General features: G+C 46.8%; 1 protein-coding gene across 7 annotated transcripts in view; it reads left to right on the forward strand.

The window, feature by feature from the left end:
* The first annotated feature begins 11,929 nt into the window (after positions 1–11,929).
* NCOR1 (nuclear receptor corepressor 1) overlaps positions 11,930–27,909 on the forward strand; it is a 125,146-nt gene continuing 109,166 nt past the window's right edge. For 2 of the 7 annotated variants that reach the window (XM_069944986.1, XM_069944992.1), the window contains exon 1: positions 15,614–16,053. The gene's annotated coding sequence lies outside the window, so the exon portion shown is untranslated. Of the gene's footprint in view, positions 12,021–15,610; positions 16,054–27,909 lie in introns of those variants that run through there. The other 5 variants (XM_069944991.1, XM_069944993.1, XM_069944988.1 and 2 more) reach the window with 4 other exon arrangements.

The raw sequence follows: 27,909 nt of genomic DNA on the forward strand, positions 1-27,909 counted from the left end.
GCAGCCAGCACTCCACTCATTCTATACAGCAGCCAGCACTCCACTCATTCTATACAGCAGCCAGCACTCCACTCATCCTATACAGCAGCCAGCACTCCACTCATTCCATACAGCAGCCAGCACTCCTCTCATTCTATACAGCAGCCAGCACTCCACTCATTCCATACAGCAGCCAGCACTCCACTCATTCCATACAGCAGCCAGCACTCCACTCATTCTATACAGCAGCATCCAGCACTTCACTCATTCCATACAGCAGCCAGCACTCCACTCATTCCATACAGCAGCAGCCAGCACTCCACTCCTTCTATACAGCAGCATCCAGCACTCCACTCATTCTATACAGCAGCAGCCAGCACTCCACTCATTCTATACAGCAGCCAGCACTCCACTTATTCTATACAGCAGCCAGCACCTCACTCATTCTATACAGCAGCCAGCACTCCACTCATTCTATACAGCAGCCAGCACTCCACTCGTTCTATATAGAAGTCAGCACTCCACTCATTCTATACAGTACCAGCCAGCACTCCACTCATTCTATACAGCAGCCAGCACTCCACTCATTCTATGAAGCAGTCAGCACTCCACTCATTCTATACAGCAGCACCCAGCACTCCACTCATTCTATACAGCAGCCAGCACTTCACTCATTCCATACAGCAGCCAGCACTCCACTCATTCTATACAGCAGCCAGCACTCCACTCATTCCATACAGCAGCCAGCACTCCACTCATTCCATACAGCAGCCAGCACTCCACTCATTCCATACAGCAGCAGCCAGCACTCCACTCATTCTATACAGCAGCAGCCAGCACTCCACTCATTCCATACAGCAGCATCCAGCACTCCACTCATTCTATACAGCAGCATCCAGCACTCCACTCATTCTATACAGCAGCAGCCAGCACTCCACTCATTCTATACAGTACCAGCCAGCACTCCACTCATTCTATACAGCAGCCAGCACTCCACTCATTCTATACAGCAGCCAGCACTCCACTCATTCTATACAGCAGCAGCCAGCACTCCACTCATTTTATACAGCAGCAGCCAGCACTCCACTCATTCTATATAGCAGCCAGCACTCCTCTCATTCTATACAGCAGCCAGCACTTCACTCATTCCATACAGCAGCCAGCACTCCACTCATTCCATACAGCAGCAGCCAGCACTCCACTCATTCTATACAGCAGCATCCAGCACTCCGCTCATTCTATACAGCAGCATCCAGCACTCCACTCATTCTATACAGCAGCAGCCAGCACTCCACTCATTCTATACAGCAGCTAGCACTCCACTTATTCTATACAGCAGCCAGCACCTCACTCATTCTATACAGCAGCCAGCACTCCACTCATTCTATACAGCAGCCAGCACTCCACTCATTCTATATAGAAGCCAGCACTCCACTCATTCTATACAGTACCCGTCAGCACTCCACTCATTCTATACAGCAGCCAGCACTCCACTCATTCTATACAGCAGCTAGCACTCCACTTATTCTATACAGCAGCCAGCACCTCACTCATTCTATACAGCAGCCAGCACTCCACTCATTCTATACAGCAGCCAGCACTCCACTCATTCTATATAGAAGCCAGCACTCCACTCATTCTATACAGTACCCGTCAGCACTCCACTCATTCTATACAGCAGCCAGCACTCCACTCATTCTATGAAGCAGCCAGCACTCCACTCATTCTATACAGCAGCAGCCAGCACTCCACTCATTCTATACAGCAGCCAGCACTTCACTCATTCCATACAGCAGCCAGCACTCCACTCATTCTATACAGCAGCCAGCACTCCACTCATTCCATACAGCAGCCAGCACTCCACTCATTCCATACAGCAGCCAGCACTCCACTCATTCCATACAGCAGCAGCCAGCACTCCACTCATTCTATACAGCAGCATCCAGCACTCCACTCATTCTATACAGCAGCATCCAGCACTCCACTCATTCTATACAGCAGCAGCCAGCACTCCACTCATTCTATACAGCAGCCAGCACTCCACTTATTCTATACAGCAGCCAGCACCTCACTCATTCTATACAGCAGCCAGCACTCCACTCATTCTATACAGCAGCCAGCACCTCACTCATTCTATACAGCAGCCAGCACTTCACATATTCTATACAGCAGCCAGCACCTCACTCACTCTATACAGCAGCAGCCAGCACTCCACTCATTACTTACAGCAACCAGCACTCCACTCATTTTATGCAGCAGCAGCCAGCACTCCACTCATTCTATACAGTACCAGCCAGCACTCCACTCATTCTATACAGCAGCCAGCACTCCACCCATTTTATACAGAAGCCAACACTCCACTCATTCTATACAGCAGCCAGCACTCCACTCATTCTATACAGTACCAGCCAGCACCCCACTCATTCTATACAGCAGCCAGCACTCCACTCATTCTATACAGCAGCCAGCACTCCACCCATTTTATACAGAAGCCAACAATCCACTCATTCTATACAGCAGCCAGCGCTCCACTCATTCTATACAGCAGCCAGCACTCCACTCATTCTATACAGCAGCCAGCGCTGTCACGGCCGCGGCGGCGTCCCGTGTTCCGGGCCACCGCCGCGACCTCCTCCTGCCCCATGCAGCCGCCGGCGTCCTTGTGCAGGGACCCGGCGCTGCTGCTAGTTCGGCCCCTGGGGGCGCCTCACCTCTCCTCCGCTCCTGTCTCCGTCTGTGCCGGCCGACGCGCGCGTCCCCGCCTCCTAGGGCGCGCGCGCGCCGGCTGTCTCAGATTTAAAGGGCCAGTCCGCCCTTAATTGGTTAATTGCACCAATCACTCCCTATAAATCCCAGCATGCCCTGTCCCTTGTGTTGGAGCCTCTACATGCTTCCCATAGCGTTTGGCCCAGCTCCCTGTTGTTCCTGATTCCTATCCGCTACCTGGTCCCTAGTCCTTGTTCCTGGTTCCTGTTCCCCTGTTTCACCATTGCTCCTGTGTTCAGCCTGTCACCTGCGGTTACGCCTACAGACCTCGGCCAGCACCATCTCCTGCCTACTGCTCCTGCTACGCCTCGCCTGCCGTCACTAGCAACCAAGCCAGGGGTAGCGACCTGGGGGTCGCCTGCCGCAGCAAGTCCATCCCGCCTTGCGGCGGGCTCTGGTGAAAACCAGCGGCCCCTTAGACTCCGCTCCCTGGTGAGGTTAGTGCCATCGCTGGTGACGGTCCAGTGGATCCACTACTCCAGGCGTTACAAGCGCTTCACTCATTCTATACAGCAGCCAGCACTCCACTCATTCTATGCAGCAGCCAGCACTCCACCCATTTTATACAAAAGCCAGCACTCCACTTATGCTATACAGCAGCCAGCACCTCACTCATTCTATACAGCAGCCAGCACTCCACTCATTCTATACAGCAGCCAGCACTCCTATCATTCTATACAGCAGCCAGCACTCCACTCATTCTATACAGCAGCCAGCACTCCTATCATTCTATACAGCAGCCAGCACTCCACTCATTCCATACAGCAGCCAGCACCTCACTCACTCTATACAGCAGCCAGCATCCCACTCATTCTATACAGCGGCCAGCACTCCACTCATTCTATACAGCAGCCAGCACTCCACTCACTGCACGCAGCAGCCAGCACTCCACTCATTCTATACAGCAGCAGCCAGAACTCCACTTATTCTATACAGCAGCCAGCACCTCACTCACTGCATGCAGCAGCCAGAACTCCACTCATTCTATACAGCAGCCAGCACCTCACTCACTGCATGCAGCAGCCAGAACTCCACTCATTCTATACAGCAGCAGCCAGCACTCCACTCATTCTATACAGCAGCAGCCAGCACTCCACTCATTCTATACAGCAGCCAGCACTCCACTTATTCTATACAGCAGCCAGCACCTCACTCATTCTATACAGCAGCTAGCACTCCACTCATTCTATACAGCAGCCAGCACCTCACTCATTCTATACAGCAGCAGCCAGCACTCCACTCATTCTATACAGCAGCAGCCAGCACTCCACTCATTCTATACAGCAGCCAGCACTCCACATATTCTATACAGCAGCAGCCAGCATTCCACACATTCTATACAGCAGCCAGCACTCCACATATTCTATACAGCAGCAGCCAGCATTCCACACATTCTATACAGCAGCCAGCACTCTACTCATTCTATACAGCAGCCAGCACCTCACTCACTCTATACAGCAGCAGCCAGCACTCCACTCATTACTTACAGCAACCAGCACTCCACTCATTTTATGCAGCAGCAGCCAGCACTCCACTCATTCTATACAGCAGCCAGCACTCCACTCATTCTATACAGCAGCCAGCACTCCACCCATTTTATACAGAAGCCAACACTCCACTCATTCTATACAGCAGCCAGCGCTCCACTCATTCTATACAGCAGCCAGCGCTCCACTCATTCTATGCAGCAGCCAGCACTCCACCCATTTTATACAGAAGCCAGCACTCCACTTATGCTATACAGCAGCCAGCACTCCACTCATTCTATACAGCAGCCAGCACTCCACCCATTTTATACAGAAGCCAACACTCCACTCATTCTATACAGCAGCCAGCACTCCACTCATTCTATACAGCAGCCAGCACTCCACTCATTCTATGAAGCAGCCAGCACTCCACTTATTCTATACAGCAGCCAGCACTTTAGTCAGTCTATGGGGCTTTCAGGCACTCCCGATTGCTATGATGCCACTATGTGTATTCTCAGGATTCCCACCATTCTGATAGTTAGGTTTAGTTTACGGTCCGTCAGACATATACATCCCCAATGTAGACATCTGACCTATATATATGACTTATGGCATCTGTTATACATAGGGTCCCAGGACTACCGTGTTTCCGCATAAATAAATGTCATATTAATTTTTGCTCCTAAAGATGTGCTAGGTCTTATTTTCAGGGGATGTCTTGTTTTTCTATGAAGAAGAATTCACATGTCACATGCACAACAGGGATAGCGTACAGTCAGGGATGTATCTACCACTGTGCCAAAAATTCAAAAAAACACCATAGCACTCCTATTAGTCTCTTCCAGACTCACAGCATGTAATAGAGTCTCTAAATAAATAAGGATGAAACAAAGTTACCAATCCTGTAGTCCAGCAGGATAAAGTCCATGTAAAAATATACAAGGTAACAGCATCCAGGCGTTGTAAAGTGCAAAAAAGTAAAGTGCTTTATTCCATCATGGCAGTAACATAGCAGCAACGTTTCGACCTATGGGGTCTTTCTCAAGCTGATACAATATACAGATGAACAAAGTATATATACAACATATAGCCAATCACATGTTGAGCTAACAGGTTACAACATGAAACTCATTAATTTTATTAACCCTCAACACCACCAACAATGTAAAGTGAACTTACATATTAAAATGACAGACATTTGCAGGACTTGCATCCAGCCGGCTCCACGGTACAGCCATAGTATTACCACGCGAGCATCGGCGTCCTGCCGATGCTACTGGGCATGTCAGGGATCAGACCAATCACCGAGCGAAAGGTGACATCACAGCGGTCAGCTGACCGCTGCCATGACTACCATGACGCTCTTCCATACACAGTACGTGCAGGCATGATGATAAAAAATAAAAAAATAAAAGAATCAATTTGCAAAAAACAAAGTTCATATAAACAAACAAAACTTGAATTTTCATTGTCACTTTGTCATCGGCAACCCACAGTGCTGTTTTGACTTCACAAACACGTTAGTTGTCTGGATCGTCCTTACGCCCCAAAGAGTATTCATTACAGGATCCTCAATCCATAATAGGAGGCCATTCGGGTACCGTATAGCCATTATCCCATGCGGCATTATGATAGTAGCTCACAAATTGCTCATTTCGAGCTCTATGTATCACCTCCGTCAGTCCACTCCAGGTCTTGTGACAGAATGCAGTCCCTAGTGTCCCATCCGGACCTCACATCGCTGCAGATACAAAACAACCCGCTAAGTAGAGCTCAGCCTGCAGGATCCACTCCGGACCTTCTTCACGGCAAGCGATATAAAACAAGTGGTATAACACAAATCAGTGTGAACAGGTGCTAGTTGTGCTTACTCTGATATTACTTGTAGATGCCATGTCGATTCCACATCATGCAAAGGGCTTGTAGGACTTCCATTGGAAATAAAAACAGCAACAGATGTAGAAAAAGAAACAAATCAAAAACCTGTGGTTACCCCAATATAAAAAAAAAATAAATCTTGAAGAGACCTACTGAGAAAACAACGTATGTACTATACCAAAATCTCATCATGCCAGCCGCTACTGGATAAAAAAATTCAGATCCCGCAAAAGTTTTAAATCCAACCAATGGAGGGGTGCAAGTTATCCAGGTGTCTGAAAAAAACAAATAAACAGACAATTAGACGAACATCATAAAATACTATAAGCAATTTAAAAACATAGTAGGCATATGTATATCGTAAAAATACAGACGGGAGCTATCACATACCTGGAAGGACCTTGTACTCGAGATTGAGTCCCTTAGGGCTTAATGTGTCGAGCACAAAGACCCACCTTAGTTCCAACTTCTTCAGTTTCAGTTCCCTATTCCCACCCCTGACTAGCGGTGGTACACAGTCTATCACCCTGTATCTTAGCTGGCTCACTGTATGACCCACTTCACAGAAATGTTTCGGAATCGGCAACTGTCCTAATTGTACTTTTATGCTGTTGAATTCTATGTCTAATCTCTTGTGGAGTCTCACCGATATAACATAGACCACAAGGGCAGACGATCATATATACAACAAAACTCGATCTGCAAGTAAATCTCTGTTTTATCTTCACCTGCTCACTGGTATGCGGATGAACAAATGTATCACCTTTTAATAGATTGTTACAACAAGAACAGCTTAGGCAGGGAAAACAGCCCAGCTTTGCAACACTCAATGTGGTCTGTCTCGGGCCCCTAGACACACCAATGTCGGATCGTACAATCAAATCCTTAATGTTCTTAGTAAGCTTATATGACATGATAGGAGGGTTAGCAAATTCCAATACCTTAGGACAACCATTACTCAAAATACTCCAGTTACTTCTCAATACTTTACCAATGCGTCCACTCAAAGGACCATAGGTGGAAACAAAGGGTATACGTTGTGCACATGTACGTGTTCGTCTATGAGATAAGATATCCCTATCAACATTTTTCACTCTTTCCCGATGTACCTCTACCAATTCCATTGGATAACCACGTGCCACAAATTTATTACACATCTCCTCCAATCTATGATCAACAACTGACTCATCAGCTACTACTCGTCGTACTCGCAACAACTGACTCCAAGGTAGCGAGTCAACCATTTTTCTCGGGTGGTTACTTTGGTAGTGTAAGATATTGTTCCGATCTATCGGTTTAACATATAAATCCGACTCAAGCCTCCCATCCTTAATACTGATGCACGTATCTTGGAACTGTATCTGTTTATTCGACCAAACCATAGTGAACTTAAGGTCCTCATGTGCCTCATTCAGTTCTCCCAAAAACAATTCCAGTTCGGGGACAGTTCCGTCTCAAATCAAAAAAACATCATCTATATACCTCAGCCAGCTCAAGACGTGTCTCCAGTACGTAGATGTATAAACAACCTCCTCCTCGAGGACCATACGTGGGGGCCAAAATGGGACGCCATGGCGGTCCCCCGGCGCTGCAAGAAAAACTCATCACCAAACGCAAAATAGTTCTTACGCAGGATGAATTCCAGCAGCGTCAGGAGGAGGTCGGCTCGTTGAGGAGACACGTCTGAGCTGGCCAATTTCTTCTTTACCGCATCCAGACCCCTGTCATGAGAGATTGAAGTGTACAGTGAAACTACGTCAAAAGACGCAAGTATACACGTATCAGTCAGTGTAACACCAGATATTTTTGTAAGGAAATCAGAAGTATCCTTTACATAGGATCGGGCTCCCACAGCAAAGGGGCGTAACACACGATCCAAAAAGATCGAAGTGTTAGCAAAAATGGAACCTCGGCCCGACACTATGGGGCGTCCCGGGTGGGGAGGCAAGGCATTTATGAATTTTCGGAAGTGTATATATCACAGGAACAATGGGATAATCTATGATAAGATATGATCTTGGATGATTTAGCTAAGAATCCATCTATCACTGTAAAGCCTGCTGATAAAGGTGGGGCTTTAGTAGTGATGGATAAAGAGGCATATAAAAATGAGATCTATAGACAGGTATACGATGAGGATGTATATGTCAAATTGTCTAATAATCCTACGGTTGTTTTTTAGAAAGAACTGGTAGGTTTGGTGTCTCGAGCCAAGGAGGCGGGACTGATAGATGAGAAATTAGCTGATTTTCTTATCATAGATTATCCCATTGTTCCTGTGATATATACACTTCCGAAAATTCATAAATGCCTTGCCTCCCCACCCGGGACGCCCCATAGTGTCGGGCCGAGGTTCCATTTTTGCTAACACTTCGATCTTTTTGGATCGTGTGTTACGCCCCTTTGCTGTGGGAGCCCGATCCTATGTAAAGGATACTTCTGATTTCCTTACAAAAATATCTGGTGTTACACTGACTGATACGTGTATACTTGCGTCTTTTGACGTAGTTTCACTGTACACTTCAATCTCTCATGACAGGGGTCTGGATGCGGTAAAGAAGAAATTTTCCAGCTCAGACGTGTCTCCTGAACGAGCCGACCTCCTCCTGACGCTGTTGGAATTCATCCTGCGTAAGAACTATTTTGCGTTTGGTCATGAGTTTTTCTTGCAGCGCCGGGGGACCGCCATGAGGTCCAATGTGGCCCCCACGTATGCCAACATCTACATGGCGATCCTCGAGGAGGAGGTTGTTTATACATCTACATGCTGGAGACACGTCTTGAGCTGGCTGAGGTATATAGATGATGTTTTTTTGATTTGGGACGGGACTGTTCCCGAACTGGAATTGTTTTTGGGAGAACTGAATGAGGCACATGAGGACCTTAAGTTCACTATGGTTTGGTCGAATAAACAGATACAGTTCCTAGATACGTGCATCAGTATTAAGGATGGAAGGCTTGAGTTGGATTTATATGTTAAACCGACAGATCGGAACAATATCTTACACTACCAAAGTAACCACCCGAGAAAAATGGTTGACTCGCTACCTTGGAGTCAGTTGTTGCGAGTACGACGAGTGGTAGCTGATGAGTCAGTTGTTGATCATAGATTGGAGGAGATGTGTAATAAATTTGTGGCACGTGGTTATCCAATGGAATTGGTAGAGGTACATCGGGAAAGAGTGAAAAATGTTGATAGGGATATCTTTTCTCATAGACGAACACGTACATGTGCACAACGTATACCCTTTGTTTCCACCTATGGTCCTTTGAGTGGACGCATTGGTAAAGTATCGAGAAGTAACTGGAGTATTTTGAGAAATGGTTGTCCTAAGGTATTGGAATTTGCTAACCCTCCTATCATGTCATATAAGCTTACTAAGAACATTAAGGATTTGATTGTACGATCCGACATTGATGTGTCTAGGGGCCCGAGACAGACCACATTGAGTGTTGCAAAGCTGGGCTGTTTTCCCTGCCTAAGCTGTTCTTGTTGTAACAATCTATTAAAAGGTGATACATTTGTTCATCCGCATACCAGTGAGCAGGTGAAGATAAAACAGAGATTTACTTGCAGATCGAGTTTTGTTGTATATATGATCGTCTGCCCTTGTGGTCTATGTTATATCGGTGAGACTCCACAAGAGATTAGACATAGAATTCAACAGCATAAAAGTACAATTAGGACAGTTGCCGATTCCGAAACATTTCTGTGAAGTGGGTCATACAGTGAGCCAGCTAAGATACAGGGTGATAGACTGTGTACCACCGCTAGTCAGGGGTGGGAATAGGGAACTGAAACTGAAGAAGTTGGAACTAAGGTGGGTCTTTGTGCTCGACACATTAAGCCCTAAGGGACTCAATCTCGAGTACAAGGTCCTTCCAGGTATGTGATAGCTCCCGTCTGTATTTTTACGATATACATATGCCTACTATGTTTTTAAATTGCTTATAGTATTTTATGATGTTCGTCTAATTGTCTGTTTATTTGTTTTTTTCAGACACCTGGATAACTTGCACCCAGCCCTCCATTGGTTGGATTTAAAACTTTTGCGGGATCTGAATTTTTTTATCCAGTTGCGGCTGGCATGATGAGATTTTGGTATAGTACATACGTTGTTTTCTCAGTAGGTCTCTTCAAGAATTTATTTATTTTTTTTTTATATTGGGGTAACCACAGGTTTTTTATTTTTTTATTTTTCTACATCTGTTGCTGTTTTTATTTCCAATGGAAGTCCTACAAGCCCTTTGCATGATGTGGAAGCGACATGGCATCTACAAGTAATATCAGAGTAAGCACAACTAGCACCTGTTCACACTGATTTGTGTTATTCCGCTTGTTTTATATCGCTTGCCGTGAAGAAGGTCAGGAGTGGATCCTGCAGGCTGAGCTCTACTTAGCGGGTTGTTTTGTATCTGCAGCGATGTGAGGTCCGGATGGGACACTAGGGACTGCATTCTGTCACAAGACCTGGAGTGGACTGACGGAGGTGATACATAGAGCTCGAAATGAGCAATTTGTGAGCTACTATCATAATGCCGCATGGGATAATGGCTATACGGTACCCGAATGGCCTCCTATTATGGATCTAGGATCCTGTAATGAATACTCTTTGGGGCGTAAGGACGATCCAGACAACTAACGTGTTTGTGAAGTCAAAACAGCACTGTGGGTTGCCGATGACAAAGTGACAATGAAAATTCAAGTTTTGTTTGTTTATATGAACTTTGTTTTTTGCAAATTGATTCTTTTATTTTTTTTATTTTTTATCATCATGCCTGCACGTACTGTGTATGGAAGAGCGTCATGGTAGTCATGGCAGCGGTCAGCTGACCGCTGTGATGTCACCTTTCGCTCGGTGATTGGTCTAATCCCTGACATGCCCAGTAGCATCGGCAGGACGCCGATGCTCGCGTGGTATGGCTGTACCGTGGAGCCGGCTGGATGCAAGTCCTGCAAATGTCTGCCGCGCGGGACTGGGAGAAGAAGACCTGCGCCCGGACAGGTAATGTATGGTTCCGCTGAAATCGTCGGTCACCGCCGCGCACCGCTATTCCACCATAGCGATACGCTGGTGGCGAATGACGATTTTAGGTCTGAACCAAAATGAACGATCAGGCGATGACACAATCATCGGCTGATCGTTCTCTCTATTCCACGGAGCAAAAATCAGCCGAATCGGGCCGAATGGGGCAGATTCGGAGGATTTTCGGAATAGGCCCCTTACTTTCAGAGGAGGCCTTATATTTAGCAACTCAGCAAAACCTCTACTAAGTCTTATTTTCAGGGAAACAGGGTAATGATGTATACAACATCATTTGTACGGGATCAAACTGAATGGAATAGCATGGAGGTGTGCGCTGTTCCCAGCAAGCAACTGGGAGAACTGTTTAGTGAACGGTTATTGAAGGGGTATAAGCCCCCATACATCCTGTACTTCTGTCGGCCATACCTGAGTCTCGTGGTCGGTTACTCCGTTGGTATGGGGTCATGCGACCGATCACCGACAGATGGGGGGAGATTTATCAAACATGGTGTAAAGTGAAACTGGCCCAGTTGCCCCTAGCAACCAATCAGATTCCATCTCTCATTCCTCACAGACTCTTTGTAAAATGAAAGGTGGAATCTGATTGGTTGCTAGGGGCAACTGAGCCAGTTTCCCTTTACAGCATGTTTGATAAATCTCCCCCATGATGTCGGTAATGATACTGGTCAGCATGATGGAAAATCATTACTAGACCTCTTTGATCTGAAAGACAGGACATGTAAATTCTTTGAGCAGAAATGGGAGGAAGCGTAGGCGCGTGTGCCCTCTCATACAGACACTGCGGCCGACGAGATTCCGTGGCAGAAAGCTGTCCGACGTGGAATTCCACCAAATTTAGTCAGTGTGAACTGGCCCTTAGGATGCGCTCACATTTAGCAAAGTAGGTGGAAATTTGGTGCAGAACCAAGCTGCGGACTCCGCTCGGAATCCCGCCTGCCTCACTCTCTCAATGTAAAGTCTCGCATGCCTCCGCTCGGAATTTCAGCCTTTTTTGCTCGGAGTGAACAGGCCCTAAGGGCACTTTCATGCTATTATAAGAAAAAAGGTGTAGAGACATGGGATGTATGTGGCATAAAGCAACACAGGAACAAACATCTTTCTGTAACTTAAAGGAGTAGGTCACCCCCCCCCTTGTACTTTACTTCTATTAAAAAATCTTAAAGGGGTTGTCCGGCGATAAAAAATTATTCACAGAATAACAAACATTACAAAGTTATACAACTTTGTAATGTATGTTATGTCTGTGAATGGCCCCCTTCCCCGTGTCCCACCACCCCCACCCGTGTACCCGGAAGTGTGGTGCGCTATACATTACCTGTCACGTGCCGACCACGGTCTCCGATCGTCAGCAGTGACGTCTTCTTTGGGAGGCCGGCGGATCTTCCCGAGTGCCGGCCGCCCTCTGCAGCGTCATCCGAAGCTCAGCCGCGATTGGCTGAGCATAACTGTGCTCAGCCAATCGCGGCTGAGCAGCTGATGACGCTGCAGAGGGTGGCCGACACTCGGGAAGATCCGCCAAGCTCCCGAAGAAGACGTCACTGCTGACGATCGGAGACCGTGGACGACACGAGATGCGGTGAGTATAATGCACCACACTTCCGGGTCTAGCGTGGGTGGGGGTGGTGGGACACGGGGAAGGGGGCCATTCACAGACATAACATACATTACAAAGTTGTATAACTTTGTAATGTTTGTTATTCTGTGAATAATTTTTTATCGCCGGACAACCCCTTTAAGTCTTCCTGTACTTACCAGCTGTCCAGGAACTGTCCAGAGCAGGAAAGGTTTTCTATGGGGATTTGCAGCTGCTCTGGACAGTTCCTGACATGGACAGAGGTGGCAGCAGAGAGCACTGTCATACAGGAGAGAATACACCACTTCCTGTAGGATATACGGCAGCTGATAAGTACTGGAATAAGTACAGGATTTTTTTTTTAATAGAAGTAAATTACAAACCTCTGGCACTTTTTGGCACCAGTTGATATAAAAGAAATTTATTTTTGGTAAACAACCCCCTTAATAATGCAGCATAATAGATTAAAGCAGTGGCACTCACCCCAACAGAAACATTTGTAGCATCAGTGAGAGAGGGATCACACACGCCGGATTTCAGTAAAATTGTTAAAAAAAAGCCAGCTGTACTGGCAAAGATCCTGTGGCCAGATGCTGGCTGGGAGGGGATTACATAATTCTATACCCACATGGCTTTTATTTATTTTTTTGTAGTTTTTTTACCCGTTAGCGTTTTTGGGCTCAGATACTCACAGAATTATGTAGCTTTTGGCTTTTCTATAACATTTTGTGGTGTTTTTTTTTTCTTAGAGATGAGCAATTTTCCAGTGTTAACGAAGTGAAGTGTCCGCTCGGGAGGCAGCTTATCAGCCGGCTGCATTGGATCTCTGTGCCGCTACAGGTGCTGGAAATAGCTGGATCCAGTCCTGGAAAACTGGGAGAGGTTTCCCAGGACTGGATCCAGCTTTTCCTGGGGAGAAGCTGCACGGACTTCAAAGACACTCGGCTGATAAGCTGTCTCCTGAGGTAACAATTAGCTTAACTAATACTGTAAATCCACTCATCTCTAGTGTTTTTCTTCCCATAGGCCTCTATAGGTTGAAATAGATAAATAAAACACCAGACGTGTGGCCGTATTTCTGTTGACCTCCACTAAATCTGCTTCTTGGAAAGCAAAAAAAAGTGTGTTAAAAAAATATAATAATAATAATAATAATAAAAAAAAAAAAAAAAAAATATATATATATATATATATATATATATATATATATATATATATATATATATAGCCAAATAAAATGTTCTTCTAAAGGAAGTGTATAGATTGGAGGCACATGAGAGTAGTTTTCTCCACCCGTTCATCAAAAGAAATCCGGGAGTCACATGATTTGTGATGAGAAAAATGTAGGAAAGAAAAAACCCAAAACCTAAAGGCCCTATTCCACGGAACGATTATCGTTCGTATTCGGCAGATATCGGCCACTACGGACGATAATCGTCCGGTGGAATAGAGTGCAACGATCAGCCGACATCGTTCATGTCGCTGATCGTTGCAGTCGCTTGTTTTTCAACATGTTGAAAAACAAGCGACTGATATAGCAGCGATCTGCTGCCGTCGCTCCGTTGAATAGGAGCGTCGGCAGCAGACGCTGCTATATCCTATGGGCTGCCCGGACGATCAGCGATCACCCGGGCAGCCCCCAGCAGCTCCTCCCGCACTCACCCGCTCGCTGCAGCAGCTTTGAATAGCGGCGACAGCGAGCGGGGAACGAGGAGCAAACGAGCGCTGAGAGCGCTCGTTTGCTCCTCTGACGACCTGTGGAATAGGGGCATAAGGGTGGGTTCACACGGGTTCACACTACGGAATCAGTGCAGATAAGTTCTGGCGGATTCCGTCACTCGTACCCGCTCACAGCGGTGCACATATCTGCCCATGCCATAGACACCATTCTATGGCCGGGCAGGTTACGCTGAAAGAAATGACATGTCAATTGTTTCAGCAGATGGCGGAATTCACCAGCCTATAGAATTGAGTCTATGGGACGGGTGGACACGAGCAGGTACAAGCGACGGAATCTGCTGGAACTTATCCGCACTGATTCCATAGTGTGAACCCACCCTTAGGCCGAGTTCACACCCCGATCCGGCATCTGATGCATATCTGGCAATGGTCTGCTCCCGTATCTGTGCTTGGACAGGAGGGGGTCCCATTCATGTCAATGACCTGAGTATATTCGGTTAGTGATGATGTATAGTGAGTGTACGAGTGTAGGGTCAGAAGTGAAAAACACAACAAACCAAACTTTTTCAAAGCTGAAATTTGTACTTGGAAAATGACCGCAATATAGTCGCCGCCTGACAATGTGGGGTCACTGAAGTGAATGGGGTCTGTGGCTGTCTGACCACAAATATTTGAATAGCAGATATAGAGTTTTCTGGCATAGCCATGCATCAGATAGCCAAGCCATAATGTGAAGGATCTCTAGGGCTGGATTCACACTGCGTTTTCTATGTCACTGTATGTCTATTTGCTGTATACTGTAGGAGGTACTATTTTATTTTTCATAAATAATGTTAGGCTGACATTTCCTGATGAATACAGTGAACAGAAGGTAATGGAATATGACGTAAACAGAAAACGCACTGTGAAAAAATAAAACGCAACAAAAACCGCATCACGAGTAACAATAAAAAAGGACTTTTTTATTTGAAGTGCAAAAACTGTAATGTAAAAATTGTGAAGGAGGCCATAGCTGTATAGTTCTTTGAGCTTGTGGACCTATAGTGTCCGCTGGTCCCGGCACACGGGAGGCGGCCGCCACACACATGTAGCATGTAGGGTGAGCGCTCAGGCCCCGCCCCCCTCAGACGCCAGGCGTTCCACTCAAGCCTAGTAGCGCTCCACGGCAGGTCCTGGCAGCTGTGTAGTGAGCACATGTCGGTTTGGAGTCCCCTTTACCGGTTTTAACACTTGACCGCCGCCGGTGTAGTCCGTTCTTATTGTAATATCCTCGTGAAACAAGATACAATAGCGAGCTCCCCTCGCTGAGTCGCTTGGCTCGTTTCCCGTTTATCGTCCTGCCAGGACCACGCGAAGCCGCCGTGTCCAAGGAGGAGGAGGCGGAGTGATCCGGCCAGATCTCCTGAGCGGAGGCGCACACCCCATCCGGGGGACACAAGGACCTCTCGGGATATGCTCCGCGGGCCCCAGTGAGCCACAGTCCGGGCCTCCGTGCCGCCACGGCCGAAGGGAAAGCGGTGGGTGAGATCCAGGAGGAGACGAGCAGCAGAGGCAGCGGGGGGTGCACAAAATGGCCGACATACTGCCAATCCTGGCCGGCTAACATCTACGGGAGGACTCGGAGGGCTTCGGCGGAAATCGCCTCACGGACATACAGACGGTGAGAGTGTATGAGAGCGGGCCCGGGAGCTACGGGGAGGGGAGGCCGGGGCCCGTGCTGGGGGAGGGGCGGCAGTGCGGCCTGATAGGTGTGAGGTCACATTCACAGGGAAAACCGCACAGCCAGCCGCGTCACCGTGCCCGGGCTGATAACAGAGGACAATAGCCGGCTGCTCTGTTATTGTAGGAAGAGAAGAGCCCATAGATGTGCACAGGGCTGCACCACTACAACCCCCATCATGTCCGGCCACGAGTATGGCTTGTAGTGGGCAGCCCCTGGAGATAGATATATATATATATTAGTTGTATACAGAGACAGGTTATTCAGGCCATGATGGGAGTTGTAGTGCGCAGCCCCTGGGGGACACGACACTAGGATATGTATATAGATTGCTGTATACGTAGACTGGTCATTGTGGCCATGATGGGAGTCGTAGTTCTACCAGTGTTGGAGAGAGCACTGAGATATACCATCGTTCCTATGTATGTAGACTGGCTGTTTGACCATGATGGGAGTTGTAGTTTGCAGCCTCTGCAGAATCATACGTCGGGCGATACAAGGAAATGTATATAGATTGCTGTATACATAGACTGTTATTCAGGCCATGATGGGAGTCGTAGTATGGTAGCTTCCATTATTGCTGTTGACCATGATGGGAGTTGTAGTTATGTCCCATCATCTCTGTATATATTGACTCTCTGCTGGTAGTGTGTGTGTAAGATATACCATCATTCCTATGTATGTAGACTGGCCCATCACTGCATGATGGGAGTTGTAGTTCTATCAGTGTTGGAGAGAGCACTGAGACCATCAGTCCTATGTATGTAGACTGGCTGTTTGACCATGGTGGGAGTTGTAGTTCCCTCTCTGCTGGTAGTGGGTGTCTGTAACAGAAGTGTAAGACTGATAGCTATAAGGCTGCGTTCACACCTGTAAGGATGTACAAAAGCCCCCTCATGTAATAGACTGCAGTCAGCTGGTTAGAGATCTCTGTTCCTATATGATCGCCTGTATGTAGTTCAGCTTTCCCAGGGTCCTGAATGGTAATTCTGCTCCCCTCAGGTCTGGTGTTTAGCAGTGCTCAGCTTTCATGAAATGATGGGAGTTGTAGTTCTGCAATAGCTGTAGTGCAGGGATGGGGAACCTTCATCCCTCCAGCTGTTGCAGAACTACAATTCCTACAAACTACAAAGCCTTCAGCATGATGGGAGTTGTAGTTTTGCAATAGCTGGGAGGGCTGAAGGTTCCCCATCCCTGGTGTGGAGTCACAGGTTAGTTACTATCCCGTTGTTGCTGTGTTAGTAAGCTGAATGGCCACTCAGTGCTACTGGAATAAGTGAGAGAATCTGATAGAACGATAAGGCTGCGTTCACATGATGGCGATTCTTTCTCTGTAAGTTGGAGGTAGAGAAACCATCAATGTTAATGGGTCCACATTGTCTCCTATGTGTGAACATGGCTTAAGGGGCTGCATATTCTGGTGTGTAGTCTTCTGATGTCTGTTCTGGGTTCACAGTTTACTCTGTGGCTGTTCCGCGCAGGGATCAGCCACATTGGCGTCCAGTTGAGTTGGGGCACTATTACATGGCCCTGCTGCGAGCGCCCAGCAGTGAGGTTGTCACTCATCACAAAGCCCTGTCATGTGGCCGTGGTGGCATCAACAATCCAGTCTGTTACTTTCATCATAGTTGGCACTGAAGATGGGCGGCCGTTCTCTCATGATTTACATGTCAGTGGAAAAGATGCGATTGGCTGATGGGCGAGAGTGTTATTTTTTATCAGTTGATTGCCGGCCATGTCCACGGGTCTATCATCAGTATTGAGCGTTCCTGCCGGTGTGAAAAAAGCCTTAAAGGGGTTATCCAGCGCTACAAAAACATGGCCACTTTCCCCCTACTGTTGTCTCCAATTTGGGTGAAGGTTTTGAAACTCAGTTCCATTGAAGTAAATGGAGCTTAATTGCAAACCACATCTGTACTGGAGACAACAGTAGGGGGAAAAGTGGCCATGTTTTTGTAGCGCTGGATAACCCCTTTAAGAGAGGTACTCTGGGCGGGGTCATTTTCTGTGCACGGCCGGTGAAGGGTTGGCTATAGATGGCGCTGGTCCCGGATCACTCCACCCCGTTCTCCCGTCCGGCTGCCGCTTCCTGGTCTGAGCTGCGGCTTGAGACGGCACAAACTTTTTGGTGAACTACCCCTACCCCTCTTACATTGAGCGATTATTGGCCTTACTTGGTCGATTACCAGCCATTCAGGCCGATAATCATGGCGTGTAATAGCGCATGTTTGAAAGGTAACTATTGGCTGACGTGCACAATATCGGCTGATTGTGGGCTTTAAACTTGTTGAGGCTGGGTTCACACTACGTATATTTCAGTCAGTATTGTGGTCCTCATATTGCAACCAAAACCAGGAGTGGATTGAAAACACAGAAAGGATCTGTTCACACAATGTTGAAATTGAGTGGGTGGCCGCCATATAACAGTAAATAACGGCCATTATTTCAATATGATAGCCGTTGTTTTAAAATACCAGCAAATATTTGCCATTATATGGCGTCCATCCACTCAATTTCAACATTGTGTGGACAGATCCTTTCTGTGTTTTCAATCCACTCCTGGTTTTGGTTGCAATATGAGGACCACAATACTGACTGAAATATACGTAGTGTGAACCCAGCCTTAAAGAGCAGGATGTGTGCACCAGTGGTGGCAGCAGACCGCTGCTTACTCTGCTGCTCCCCCATCGCTGTCTGTGCACGTAATAGCAAGGGAACAAGGGGGAAGTGAGCGCTGATCTGACAGGTTGGCGCTCTCTTTCCCTGGAATATTGTGCCGTGTAATGTGGCCTTTAAAGGAGACCTGTAACCCCCGCGCCGGTGTCCCAGGCTCCCGACCCCCAGCTAGATCCCCTTAAACTGACCTTATCCCGCCGAGTTCCGCTTCCGGAGCCGGTCACCCGGCATTCCGACGCAGAGCCCGTCCGACCCTCCGGTGGAGCCCGAGATACTTTCCCTTTGCTGCAAGTCCTGCTCCTGGACCCGGTCCCCGGATGGAGATATCTGTGCCGGAAGGTGAGCGCGCACTGTATGCTAATTACATGAGATGAGTCCGATGCCCATAGAAGATGACTGGAGCCGTCATTCTCTATGGGCGTCGTACTCATCTCTAGAGCGCGCGCAGGGCTGCCGATGGCGGCACTCCACTGGGGGGTCGGGCAGGCACTGCGTCGGAATGCCGGGTGACAGGTTCCCTTTAAAAGTTGTTATTTTAGGACAATAACTGCATCACCTGCCGAACAGACCCCAGGACAGATCTTGGATTAAAAGCAGCTATCTGAAGGTACAAGTGGTTTGGGGGGGTCAGATTGTGGGTACAGAGTCACTTTAATCCTTGGCTCTTCTGTACAGAAACAGCTGACATCATCCGCATGCAGCGCCGTCGTCTTCCGGAGTCCGCGCATGCACAGTACATCGGAGTCGTCTCCCGCCGTACTGCGTATGCGCGGACTACAGAAGACTTCTGCGCTGCATGCGGATGATGTCAGCACGCCGCCGACGTGAAACGCAAGCCGCCGGGTCACGTGGATGGAAGGCAGACCTCAAGCACGCCCCTCTGGCCGTGTTTACAGCCATTACAGACGCCCAGGACCTGTGACTGATTCTGCCCACCTTGACTAATTCCGCCCACCGTGACTACTTGCCAGAAATTTACATACAGCGTGGGACTTCTTCAAAGTAAGATTACTGACTGATGGAGGGGGGCACGGAGGTTACAGGTGGATGTTTAGGAAACGGGCTGGGTGATGTGCCAGCACGTTTCCTTATCTTAAGATGGATTTTCGGCGTGATTGGTTCCCTTTAACATGCTGAAATACTGCGATCAGCTGACCAGTGGGCGGGCGTCTCTCTATTAGGGTGTGTTCACGCTCAGATAGCTGAGGAATTAAAGAGGGTATCTGCTTGAAATTTCCTTTTCTTCAGCTCCAGCGGAATAGGCGCAGAAAGGAGAAATTCAAAGCCCCAATGTCTTCTATGGGATTTCCGTGGTGGAACATTCCGTGTGTGAACAACACAGCGAGAATCTCTTTGAACACAATGGGACTTGCTCTGTACACATTTTACTGTGGAATTTCAAGCAGAATATGTGTAACTTTAAGCACAGGTTTTGCTTGAAGTTCCTCACCTATTCCTCAGTGTGAACGCACCCTAATGCAGGGAGCTATCAGCCTGATGTGGCAGATAATTCCTTTCTGTGTAATAGGGAAGTGATCAGCAGCTTAGAAGCCTCCGACCTGCTGATGTTTCCCTATAGATGAAGCTGTGGCTCCTATTACATGATTATTGGCTATCCTTGGCCGATAGCCGTCTGTTTTGGCCGATAATCATTTTGTGTAGTAGCTCATGTTGAAAGGCAGCGGTCGGCTGACCTGCACGATGTCGGCTGATCGTGATTTTAGAACACGCTGAAAGACAACGATGAGGATGTAATAGGAACAGTGGCTGCAGACCGCTGCTCTCTTCTATGCACCACCCAGACCATCTAAAGATCACCCTCGCGGCCCCCACCTCCGCTCGATATCTATGTGAGTAATAGCACAGACAGCGAGCTGGGAACAAGGAGGAAGCAAGCGTTGATCTGATTGGTCGGCTCTCTTTTCCTCCTATAGATTGGTCTGTGTAATATGGCCCTGAGTTTCTTACCGTGACCCTCGGTGCTGTTTTTGGGATATGAGTAGTTTATTTCATATGCTAATAAGGTGTTTTGGCACACGGGGAGTGGTACTGCCACCCTTGGGGCATTAGTCCACCCCAGCTGGCCCCATCTATTGAGTCTGGTTCCAGTGTATAAGCAAAGCCAGTAGTTTTGGTTCCTGGTGGCCCATACACCAGCTGGTAGACGATTATGTTAGGATCTCTAGTTGCCCTATTAAGAACATGAGGTACTTGCTGGAAGCATATATCCTAGCTGTGTGCCAGAGCGGGCACATGGACCCTCTCATTGCTTCTTACTGGCAGAGAGATCCCCCTCCATCTACTCTGTTGCTTCACTTGGATCAGTATTAAGCCCCTATTACACTGGGTGACTGTGAGGAGCAAACGATCGCTGTCAGTGCTTGTTTGCGCCTCGTTCCCTGCTCGCTGCCACCGCGTGTCGCTCGCTCGCTTGTCCGGGCAGCCCATAGACAATAGCAGAGGTCTGCTGCCACCACTCCTATTCCTCAGAGTGATGGTACCAGATCGGCTGATCGTTTTGTTCTATTACACCAGACGATTACCGGGGCTAGGGGGCTGTGTTCACCAGCACCAGGCCTGTTGTCGGAGACGGGCTTTAACCCCTTAACAACCGCGGGCGTATATTTACTCTCTGCGGTCGGTAAGGGAGTTCAGAGCGGGGCCGCGCGGCGACCCCACTCTGAACCTCCGCGGTCTTGGGTGCCGCATGTAGCCTGGGACCGCGGCTATTAGCGGGCACGGTCCGATCACTGTGCCAGCTAATCAGGTTATCAGATGCAGCTGTCGAGTGCCTATCTCATCGATCTATGCTGTATATCTATACAGCATAGATCGTAATGAGAGATCAGTATACTTATACTAGAAGTCCCCCTGGGGGACTTCTAGTATAAGTGTAAAAAAAAAAAAAAAGTGTCATTAATAATAAAAAGCCTCCCCCCCCCCTTAATAAAAGTGTGAATCACCCCCTTTTTTCATGTTCTAAATAAAAATAAAAATGTTTGCTATCACCGCGTGCGAAATCGCCCAAACTATTAATTTATCACATTCTTGATCTCGCACGGTAAACGGTGTAAGCGCAAAAAAATCCCAAAGTGCAAAATTGTGCATTTTTGGTCGCATCAAATCCAGAAAAATTGTAATAAAAATCAAGGCACCGATAGAACACATCATGGCGCAAAAAGTGACAGCTCACACAGCCCCATAGACCAAAGGATAAAAGCGCTATAAGCCTGGGAATGGAGCGATTTTAAGGAACATATATTTGTTAACAATGGTTTGAATTTTTTACAAGCCACATAAAATAAAAGTTATACATGTTACATATCGTTGTAATCGTAACGACTTGAGGAACATATGTAACAAGTTTTACCCCAGGGCGAATGGCGTAAAAACAAATACCCCCCAAATAAAATGCGTTTGTTTTTTTTTGTTTTTTTTTCAATTTCACCACACATTTATTTTTTTCCTGCTTTTGCAGTGTACTTTATGAAAAAATTCAGCCTGTCATTGCAAAGTACAATTAGTGGCGCAAAAAATAAGGGCTCATGTGGGTCTCTAGGTGAAAAATTGTGACTGCTATGGCCTTTTAAACACAAGGAGGAAAAAACTAACCGCAGAAAACGAAATTGGCTCTGTTCTTAAGGGGAACGGCCTTTAATTGCTTGTAAGGTTCTGAGTTAGAGATGTGGTCTCCAGGCTTGTCATCAAGTCGGATGTTTAGAGAATTTTTCAATAGTCTCAGACGTTTGTCACATTCATAGGATATTTCACAAATGTCTGAGAAATGGAGTCCCCACCTATGAGACCTCTGAATATTGGCTTTTTCTTTGAATATGCGATAAGGGGCTGTTCACACTGAGTAAAATTGTCAGAATCACGTCTGCCATCTGTTTCAACGGGAGGGCTTTGCGTGCCTCCGCAGCTCTCCACTCAGAGAATTGTCAATTTATTTAGCGGAGAGCTGCTGAAGCGGAGGCGCGCCAGCCCTCCCATTGAAACAGAGGGCAGGTGGGATTCCGTGGCGGAGAGCTCTGCTGTGGCATTCCGATGATTTTATGCAGTGTGAACTGGCCCTAAGTGTCTAAGGTCAGAAAAGCAGCTAAGAGGCATAATACCTGATGTTGCTGATCTATATACTAGCAGATTTCTGCACTCAAAGTTGTCTTTTAGCCTTCTATCTCTCTCTCTGTCTCCCCTCTCAAAAACTTATAGCTAGCTCAGAGATCAGATTACAAGTAATAACTAGTAAACAAAAATCGTTGCTATATTGCCAGGGAGAGGCAAGATGCTTGATAACATAGCATTTTTGTCTGATAAGATATATTACAAAGTTTCTTATATTTGCTTGTACTATTGCTCTGTGCAGCGTTTGCTGAAACGACAGTGGCTATTGAGGAACATTATTAAATCTGAAAGTTATCCTGTGTAGCGGTAAAACATCTGACATGTCACGGCGGTGATGTGAAACGCTTTGCTTGTGCTGGGAGTGGGATCTCCACTGATCACTGAAATTAAAAGGATATTCCGGGGGGAAATTTGCATGTAGTTGTGCTCAGGCTATAATTCTGGTCACTTCTGGAGTTCTGGTCACTGCAGCATGCATGCTGCTGTGTATATATGGACCCTGCAGGATCTGATGGATCATGATGCTGGTTTTGTGTCAGATTCTGTAAAGTTAGGTACATGGCAACTGTACAGTAGGCTTCATATAACTCGAGCTTGTACAGAGCAGTAATAGGGTCTTATTTCTGACAAGAAAGACCCCATGAGGTGTCAGCTGTTCCTTGGCTGCTGAGGGTCCTGCCCACACAATTAGTGAAATCTGAGTCTGTCTGGGCATCTGCTTTATTATATATATATCATGGGTCTCCAAACTGCGGCCCTCCAGCTGTTGCAAAACTACATTTCCCATCATGCCTGGACAGCTAAATCCAAAGCTTTAGCTGTCCAGGCATGATGGGAGTTGTGGTTTCGCAACAGCTGGAGGGCCGCAGTTTGGACACCCATGATAGATCTATATATATTATATAGTTATACTTGCCTGCCCTGGTCCCCTGCAGCTCCTGTCCCACCACCTTCAGCTACTTCTGAATGGACGCATCAGAGAAACCTGCTCGCTAAGTCAGTCACTGACCGGGATGACACCACTAAGGCCAGCGACTGTTGGGGAGATCCGGCTCTGATATGTCATCTTGAAAGCAAACAGCAGATCTGCAGCAGGGACCAGAAGGTGCCCCCCACCAATATATTAAAAAAAAAAAATATAGAAATAATCCAGTGCCGAAATAAAATACATCTTTACCCCTGACCATCTTTATAATGAGCATGTTCATTCCAGAAGGTGATTGTGTGAGGCACAGAGGATATGACCATGTGAGCGCCCCCTGGAGGATGGTTGTAATACATAGGCACCACCACTGAGACCGCTGATGTGGGGAAACTGATTCCAGCCACTTAACCCCTCAGGCATTGCAGTCAGTAGAGACGAAGGGAAGAGGTTAGAGGGGTCACATGAACAAAGGTCACTGTGTAGATCCACGTGGATTGTGGTTTGTCAGGGCTAAGCAAACAAAATGGCCACAACTGTCACACAAATTCAAAATGGCAGTGTAGCGGCCCCAGCCTTAAGCAGTCCGCCTTGGCTACTGCACTTCTCCTGGAGCCGGGGTATGGGCCTTCTTCCAGTCTTTATAGTTTGCTGTTGTGTGTTACTTTCCTGAGCTCTTCCGTACACATACAGGACATACGTCTTCTCTCCATGGCTGAGCTATACCCCGCTTGTTATTGTGTGCCTGGCCACATCGAAAACGTATCCATAGTGTTCAGTGTGACATTCATGTATAGATATATGAACACAGGACCCCTTACCTAAAGGTTGCCAAAATAGTGTCACTGTGGATTTCCATGCTGTATGAAATAGTACGGCAGGCAGCAGCACCACCACTCTATATACATGGCACATGTGTGTCTTTTTTTTTAATTTTTTTTCTTGAACAATAGCCTATGAGTGATAGATGCCAAGGTGTGTCGTCCCTTCAGCAGTCTCCTTCTAGGTCTATAACATGGGTGTCAAACTGCGGCCCTCCAGCTTTTACCAAACTACAATTCTCATCATCCAGCTTTGCCTCTCCACACACAATAGGAATTGTAGTTTTGCAACAGCTGGAGAGTCTGAGTTTGACACCCCTGGTATATAACCTGCTTGGTTTATGTGCAACACCTCCTGGTATACAGTATATGGATCTTACTCGTGTTCTCTTTCCCCCATCGCTTCAGGGGGCTGCACCCCATCAGTTTTGCACATATTCCTCTATATAAAAAGAATGGTCTTTTGAGAACCCCTCTGAAGTGTACCTACTAGAATCAACCTACAGTCCCAGTCCTTATTCTGCTGTTACAGAATACATAGCCCGCTATGGTGGACACTGGGTTTTACTTCCAGTAATGGGGATCAGTCTGTTGTGCAGCACTGTGTATGATCTCTCTAATGTCAATCTATTTAAGGTTAGCGCAGGTTTCCCCTTGGGTATTGCTATGAAGACGCGGGGGTAACTTTTGCATTGCAAGTGCCTCCAAATGTAGTGTTTAGGGTAGAAATGTATTACCCTTTCCTTGTAGGAGGATCACTGGTTGTTGTTTGTTTGCTCTGTGTCTTGTACAGGTTGGATCTTCAAGTGATTTAATTTCCTGTATTTCTATTCTTTTCTGTACGGCCTGTAGCGCCTGGGACAAAAATGACGCCTATGTATGTATGTACTATAGTGTTGTCAGAGTTCTTTGTAAGGCTGGGTTCACACTGTTTTTTGCAATCTGTTTTTTTTTTTTGCATAAAACGGATTTTTAAAAAACTGCATTTCTGTGCATCCATTTTTATCAGTTTTTCCATTGACTTCCATTATATATAAAGTATCAAAACGGATCCATTTTTTTTTACGGACATGAAAATGAGGTCGACTATGATTTTGTACGTTAAAGAAAAAAAAAAAAATGTATCCGGTTTGATCTGTTTTTTTTCATAATGGAAAAACTGATGCACACAAATGCATCAGTTTGTTTTTTTTTTTTTTTGAATCCATTTGATGCAAAAAAACGAATAATAAAAAGATTGCAAAATTGTAGTGTGAACCCAGCCTTAGAGTACATGCATACTGAGGAAAATTGGTGAAAATCCTGAGTGCATTCCGCGCCACAGACTCTGCTCCGAATTCCGCCTGCCATGTTAAGTATAGGGCACTTTCGCACTCCGCTGAAAGAAGTGACTGCATCTTCTTTATTCTTGTTTTTTATTGTACTCAAACAGGAGTATAGTTTTGTATTCTGTTTGCCGTTGTTCTCACCTGCTTTTAGGTTCAGTCCTTGAACTTGAAGTCTTATGTTGTTGATACATGGGGTCCACGTTTGATCGGTATCGACCTGTTGTTAAGCTGAGAATGTATCTTATGTAAACCCATGATTAAGCGCACCTGTGTGAAATACGTCGGTGTGGCACTTCCTATGTGTAATTTTAACCTTTTGTTACAATAAGAGTGCTGGTTTCCTCCACCTGTAAAGGAATATAACATGTTACTCCCATGACGCGTATTCTATGGATGCTACAGATAGTGAAGCCCTGCACTGGAGTGTTTCCCTGTCCAGCATCATGTATCCGTATCATGCCGGAAGCAGGGAAAGTGTACTGTAATGAAGCAGCCGTGCGGGGATGTGGGATAAGGCCTAACCCTTGCTTGTGTGTGCAATGTGCATACTGGGTCACAGCAGTCACGGTGCAGCTCTGTTACCATATAACTTCTATAGCTCTAATATGGTGACTGCCAGACCAGTGGTATGTGATGCATATGATGACATCAGGATGGTTGTGGTGTTTTGTTTCTGCAGTTTGCACTTGATGTCGGATATAGTTGCAGTTTTGGTAATCTTTATTGGTATCTGTGAGGAAGTGTTACAGCTGTAGGGTGTAGTAATGTCCAACTGTAATAGTGAAACCTATACTACTAGATTATAGGCCAGCGTTACACAGCGGCTGTGTACACCATGCTGGTTCTACTGTCTGCATTGCAGCTAATGGAAGTGAATGGGGTCGTTTAGCAGCATGTCAGTCTCCTGCGTGCGGCAAATCAACCCCCCCCCCCCCAATCCTGGATAATCCCTTAGGGCAACCCCTCCGTGCTCAGTGTGCTGCTGTAAATGAATTACGTAGGCCGCCAATACAAGCAGGCTACGGAATTATAGTGAAAGCCTATAGAACTTTCAGCGGGAAGTCCCATAGGCTCCATTAATCCAGTAGACTGCAGTCATAGCGGAGATGATCGCCGGGGGTCTTAGCACCCAATCCGCACTTTGTCATGATGACATGTCAGAGGTTTTTACAAATAATCGTTAGGCCATGTTCACACAACGTAAAGTATTAATCACGGCCGTTGTTGCGATTTGCAACAAGGATGTGATAAATACTTTAATTACATAGTGTTGCAGCTGAGGGAATCTTGGCCGGAGTGTATACACATAGTACTTATATATAAACACATATATATCTCTGAACGCTAGCGGCCCCGCAAAAAACTGACATATTTTCAATGAAGAGCCGCCGCAGATAACCTGCCAGTGCACACAATAGAGCGTGCGGCTCCGGCCGCATGCTCCATTGTGTGCATCGGGGAATTCGGATGCGGGTGCGCACTCATACACCCGCACCCGAATTAAGCAGAAGTGAAGCTCATCCGGATGGTACTGCAGTATCGGGCGGGATGATCTTCAGTCACAGAACGGCCGGTGTTATACATTGTGTGAACATGGCCTTACTCTGTGAAGTATTTACCGAATAACAAAGAACTTTCTGAAATGGAAAAGTACAAACCATGGACCTTGGTTTGTTAATAAAGAAGATTCTGTGACTCTGACTAAAGGCTGCCCTCCCAACCTGAGGATTTGGGCGGTCAGGAGCCGGTGGCATTCCTTGCGGAGGAAGAGTGGCTTGTTTGGCTGGCTCGGCACCACCTTTCCACCCCTTCCTCGTCTGGCTGATCTAGGAAGTCATGGCAGGCCTGTGAGGTATTTCCTCAGTCTCTGTCTTGCCTCACATCTTTAGAACCTTGTTTTCATGAGATCCGACCAAAGGTCAAG

Source organism: Dendropsophus ebraccatus, chromosome 11 (genome assembly GCF_027789765.1).
Source record: "Dendropsophus ebraccatus isolate aDenEbr1 chromosome 11, aDenEbr1.pat, whole genome shotgun sequence".
In the NCBI taxonomy this organism is placed as follows: domain Eukaryota; kingdom Metazoa; phylum Chordata; class Amphibia; order Anura; family Hylidae; genus Dendropsophus; species Dendropsophus ebraccatus.